Raw genomic sequence first — 6744 nt, 5'->3', positions numbered from 1 at the left:
CATATTTCCTCCATGGCCACGCCTACTCCCAAAATACCACACCTGCTAATAGTGCCACTCCCTTAGGGGGCTGTTTTCCTTCCAACCACCACACCTCCCTAAGTTGCTTTGGTCCTGGTGCTTTATCAAAGCAATAGTAACTTTGACTAGGACACCACCTCTGATTTTGAAAGTAAAAAGAGAAGAAGTTTAATCATTTCGGAAAAAGAAAATGGAAGAAAACAACGAGGAAACTGTCAAATTTAACAGGAAGCTGATGAAGTGAATCAATGTAAATTAGAGAATTAAAAGAATGTTACATTAAAACAAAAGAGAAAACAAAAATGGTATAGAGAAGTGGACGGTGGACAATCATCTTTTGAAACAATAACAGTGAAGCACACCAACGGAGCAAGAGATACACTGCCATCAAACATCTCTATTCATCATTAGACGAATCTTCCTTCACCTACTTGGCTACAGGATTCTCTATCTCTACCATTTCATGACACAGAATGTTACTAATAAAGTGAAGAAATACTTAACAACAGACAGAAAAGCTCATCAAGGGAAGGAGCTTGCTACCAAGCTTTAAGACCTGGGGTCCATCCCCCAACCCACACTGTAGAAGGACAGAACAACTCCTACAAGCTGTCCTCAAGAGACTGAAGATTTTCTTTGAAGAAGATACCAGAAAATGGAAAGATCTCCCATGTTCTTTGGTAGGTAGAATTAACATAGTAAAAATGGCAATCTTATGAAAAGTAATCTACAGATTTAATACAATGCCCATCAAAATCCCAGCAAGATTCTTCACAGACATCAAAAGAACACAACTTCATATGGAAAAACAAAAAACCCAAGATAGCCAAAACAATTCTGTACAATAAAAGAACTTCTGGATGCATTACAATCCCTGATTTCAAACTCTACTACAGAGCTACCGTACTGAAAACAGCCTCGTATTAGTACAAAAACAGACAGGAGAACCAATGGAACTGAATCAAAGACCCAGATATTAATCCACCTATGAACATCTGATTTTTGACAAAAATGGAACTGAATAGAGGGCCCAGATATCAATTCACACACATATGAACACCTTATTTCTGACAAAAACCAAAAAATATAAAATGGAAAAAAGGAAGCATATTCAACAAATGGTGCTGATATAACTGGATATCAACATGTAGACGAATGAAAATAAATTTATATCTATTGTCATGCACAAAACCAACCACATTGAACCTCAGAGAAGAGAAAGTGGGAAGTACACTTGAACACATGGCACAGGAGACCACTTCCTAAATATAATGCCAGTAACACAGACACTGAGAGAAACAATTAATAAATGGGACCTCCTGAAACTGAGAAGCTTCTGCGAAGCAAAGGACTTTGTTAACATAACAAAACGACAGCCTACATAACAGGAAAGGATCTTCACCAACCCCACATCAGATAGACGGCTGATATCCAAAATATACAAAGAACCCAAGAATTTGGTCATCAAAAGAACAAATAATCCACTTAAAAAATGGAGTACAGACCTAAACAGAGAAGTCTTAATATAAAAATCTTAAATGACTGAAAACACTTAAGGAAATGCTTAACATCCTTAACTATCAGAGAATGCAAATCAAAACTCTAAGATTCCATCTTACACCTGTAAGAATGGCCAAGAACAAAAACACTGATGACGACTTATGCTGGAGAAGATACAGGGTAAAGGGAACACTCCTGCATTGCTGGTGGGAGTGCAAACTGGTACCATTGCTTTGGATTTCAGTATGACAATTTCTCAGAAAATTAGGAAACAACCTATCTCAAGACCAAGCAATATTACTTTTGGGTATATACCCAAAGGGTATTCAGTCATACCACAAGGACATGTGACCAGCTATGTTCATAGCGGCATTATTTGTCATAGCTAGAACCTGGAAACAACCTAAATGCCCCTTGACTGAAGAATGGATAATGAAAATGTGACTCATTTACACAATGGAGTACTACACAGCAGAAAAAAAATAATGATATCTTGAAATTTGTGGGCAAATGAATGGTTCTAGAGAATATCATATTGAGTGAGGTAACCCAGATCCAGAAAGACAAATATCATATGTGCTCACTCATAAGTGGCTTTTAAACATAAAACAAAGAAAGTCAGCCTACAACTCACAATCCCAGAGAACCTATACAACAAAGAGGACCCTAAGAGAGACACACATGGATCTAAAGTACATGAGAAGTAAAAAAAGACAAGATCTCCTAAATAAATTGGGAGCATGGGGACCATGGGAAAGGGTAGGAGGAGAAGGGAGAGGAAGGGAGGGAAGGGGAGAAAGAAATAAAGGTCAATAAAAACATTTAAAACAAGAAATTGGAAAAAGATATTGAAGATTTTGTTCTACTTTTATCTGAAAATAACATAACAGTTCGTTTTTATAGAAAATAACACCAAGCCACCAGGAATTTAAAAGGAAGCCAACTTTTAAAACATGTTATTTGTTATTTACATAGATATGTAGTTTTTTAATGCTCTCTCCCATGTTGTAGTTGGTCTCTTTTCTGTGTTGGTTTTTCATTTGTGGCAAGGAAGTTCTTTAGTCAGAGACAGTCCTATGGTCCAGTGTGTTTTCTCTTGCCTGTGTCTTTGTGGTAGTTATTTCTTGAAAGAAGGCAAGCAAATGACTGATGTGTACATGAATCATTGCTTTATGTCTTAATCACTAGGGAAAGGAAACTGAAGACCACAATGAGGTACTCCATCAAAGAAGTAAAATGATTATCAAAAAGGTAAAAGGGTTGGGGAGCTGGATCAGTGGTTAAAGTGCTTGTCATACAAATGTGAGGATCAGAGTTCAGATCCCCAGAAGACATGTGAATGCTGAATGATTATGGTTGCTTGTAATTCCAGTCTCAAAAGACAGAAGATTCTCATACTACCCAAATCAGCAAGCCCTGGATTTGAATGGGAGACCTTGCCTCAATTAATGAGTTGGAATAATGAGGGTTGATTTCTATGGTGGTTTGAAAGAAAATGGCCCTGAAAGGAAGTAGTACTAATGGTCGGTATGACCTTGTTGGAGTGGGTATAGACTTGTTGGAGGAAGTGTGTCACTGAGGGGTTGGGCTTTGAGTTCTCATATATGTTTAAGTTACTGCCCAATGTCTCAGACTGCTTCTTGTTGTCTGTGAGTTGAGATGTAAGAACTCTCAGTTCCTTCTCTAGTACCATGTCTGCCTGCATGCTGCCTTGCTTCCCACCATGACCATAATGGACTAAACCACTGAACTGGTAAGCAAACCATCACAGTTAAATATTTCCCTTTATAAGAGTTGTCATGGTTATGGTGGTTCTTTACAGCATTACAAACCCTAACTGATAGTACCAGGGATAGGGGTATTGCTGTAATAGGCCTGACTGTGCTCTTGTTTGAAGGAATACAAACCTTGGGACTGTGGATTAGAAAAGCCGTTGGATAATGTGCCAGGCTTTTTTGACTCTACATGGGAGGCTTTACCCTTTCTGAGGAGTGGATGGGGCTGGGTGGGGGGAAGCTGGGGAAGGGGAGAAGAAGTGGAGAAGCAGAACTATGAGTGGTATGTAAAACAAATAAAAATAATAAATAAATAAAGGTAATATAAAAAAGAAAAGAAAAGCAGTTCAACAGTTTGTTACTTAATGGGCCATCCTAGTAGAAACATAGAAGACAGTGATGCTGAGTGTGATTTAAACTGTGGGTGCCTGGGATCAAGAAGTTTCAGAGAAGAATGTTAATTGTGTGGCCTAGAAACTAGTCTCGTTTAGTGAAGAAAATGGCTGCTTTTTGTCCTTGTCTGAAAAGTCTGCTTGAGGCTAAAGTGAAGAGTTTGGATTAATTATGTTGGCAGAGGAAATCTCAAAAAGCCTAGTATAGACTTTGTCATGTAATTATTAGTGGTAACACTAATGAAGATTTACAATGAAAACAAACAAGCTGAACAAAGAAAAATACAAGATTTAGAATAATTTGAGGAGAAAGGGAGCACCAGGAAGTGAAATGGAGCTAAATTTGGGGTTCAAGCAGATAAACAGATTAAGAAATGGAATAAAGGGCATGGTGACCTCAGTGTAAGATCCTCCCCCATTAAATTTCCAACTTGTGAAAAGGAATTAAAGGAAAGCTTTGAGCCAGCTGTGATGGGGCATGCTTTCAATCCAAGTACTTGGAAGGTAGAGGCTGACAAATCTCTGAATTTGAGGACAGTCTGATGTAAGAACAAGTTATAGATTAGCCAAGATTAGGCAATGAAGAAAATCACTGAAAACAGAAATCAGGTGAAGGTATAATTCAAGGAAAGGGCCATGTTCAAGCTCAAGTAAGCAGCAGAACTTGACAGCTTTGGCTACATAGTTCTGGCTTTAAAGTTAAGGGCTATGGAATTTATCTGCATGACTAAGGAAAGCCATTATGGGCAGACATGTTATGTCAAGGGTGGCACTGAATGGAGGCCTAGGGAGGTCATTTGTGAAGCTGTGAAGGTGAAGCCTGAATTGCCTTGGAGATCCCAAGATGACGTAGATGCCAGAGTTGTGGGATACATGCTAAAAAAAAAATCTACTAACAGAGAATGAAACCAGTCCAAGAATAAGAAGTGTGTTATAGTCAACAAAGCTGAAAGGAGTTGGAGATCTGAAGAACAGGTTGACATCAGACATAGAGATGCAGAGTTTAGAGTTTGCCCAACTGGTTTTCAGTCTTACTTTGGTTAAATATTTTCTCACTAGGCCCCCTTCCCTACATTTTGGAATGCTAATGTATATCCGGTCCATTATATGCTGGAAGTCTGTGATCTGCTTTTTGATTTTTAATTTTATGAGGATTACAGTTAAGAGATTTCATGAATCTTAGAAGAGACTTTGAACTTTAGACTTTTAAATAAGTTTTGAGACTGTTTCAGACTCTGGGAACTTTAGAAGTTGAACTAAGTATATGTGGTATGTTATTTGTGTTTTAATAAATAAATCTTGCCTGAAGATCAGAAGGTAAAGCAGTCACATTAGTCAGTCATACAGGCCAAAGAGCGGTGGCACACAACTTTAATCCCAGGACCCAGGAGACAGAGGCAGATGTATCTCTCTTAGTCCAAGACCTCCCTGAGCTACCCAAGATTTAATCTGTCTCACACAAAGGTGTTCCCTGAATTTAGGATCACACGCTTTTAATCCCAGCACCAGGGAGGTGGAGACAGGAGACAGGTGGATTCTGAGGTTGGTAGAGAGCATTGCAGGATAACCCCTCTGTCTGAGCTTGGTAGAAGTAAGACCTCTTTAGTGGCTTGGTTGCTTTGCTTTTCTGATCTTCAGGTTGAACTACAATATCTGTCTCTGGGTTTTATTATTTGTGCTACAACTGAATGCAATTTTGCATTATAATATGTCTACAAGCTTCTGGGGCCCAGGGAGTGGAATGTAGTGTCTTGAAAGGTGTGACCTTGTTGAAGGAAGTATGTCTCTGTGGGGTGCACTTTGAGGTCTCATATATGTTCAAGCCATGCCCAGTAAGTCAGACCACTTCCTGTTGCATAAGAATCAAGATGCAAGAACTCTCAGCTCCTTCTCTAGCAGCATGTCTGCCTGAATGCTGCCTTGCTTCCTACCATAACTACAATAGACTAAACCTCTGAACTGCAAGTGAAACACCACAACTAAATATTTTCCTTTATAAGAGTTGCTATGGTCACAGTCTTTACAACAAAAGAAACCCTAAGACAATTCACATTAACTTTGCATATTTACTTTTCATGTCATGTCAATGTATGTTTAAATAATTCAAATTAAATGGATGACTCTAAAAATGTAGAATGGGTAATGTGAGACTCCCCTGTGTGTGCTGTTAATATGTTTTATTTTACCATTGGTAAATAAAGAAGCTTTTTTTGGCAGGGCAGAATATATCAAGGTAGGAAATCCAAGCAGAAATAGAGGAGGAAATAAGGCAGGGTCAGGGAGATGCCATATAGCTGCCCAAGAAGCAAGATGTAAGGTAACAAACCACAAGCCTTGGGGTAAAATATAAACAATAGAAATTTGTTAATTTAAGATGTAAGAGCTATCTAGGAAAACACCTGAGTCATTGGCCAAACAGTGCTGTAATTGGTATAGTTTCTGTACAATTATTTGGGTCTCGGTGGCTGGAAAATGAACATGCAGTCTCCTTTTGAAAATGGTGCCCAACATTGGGCAATAGTATCCACATAAAGCCTAAGAAAGTTTAAATAAAAGGGCTTCTAAACACACAAAAACGGGAGTCAAATTGGATCTTTTTGGTAGCCACATATTATCAGATAGGATCTGTTTGCTAGCAACAGGCAGAGGTGTGGCTCCTTTAAGAGAAGGCTTCCTGACTCAGGATTATCAGCAAAAATTACTCCTTTAGTAGACAGCTTTGTGTTTGTTTGTTTGTGCTGGTGGTATAAATGGCTCTGACTTTTCCTGCTATGTAGCAATTGAGCAAGTTACTTGGTGGAGGCATGAACCAACTGCTTCCCAGAGTTGGGGTGCTAAACATGGCTCCAGAGCTGGTGGTAAATGGACCTCTCCCATGTTAGAAAGCCAAGAAGGGTGGAATTAACTCCAAAGTGGCTGCTCTGGTTCTAGTCACACCAGTTTAATAGTTTAAAACAGTGATAAAAAGGGGTTACAACTATGCAATAAAGACAGATTCAGACAAAAATAAACCTCTAAACAGGTCATAGTGTATTTTAAAAAATGTCAGTAGGCTT

This window comes from Myodes glareolus, chromosome 14 (assembly GCF_982192425.1).
Source record: "Myodes glareolus chromosome 14, mMyoGla1.1, whole genome shotgun sequence".
NCBI classification, from domain to species: Eukaryota; Metazoa; Chordata; class Mammalia; order Rodentia; family Cricetidae; genus Myodes; species Myodes glareolus.
The sequence above is the reverse complement of the archived record's forward strand: the minus strand, read 5'-3'. Positions refer to the sequence as shown.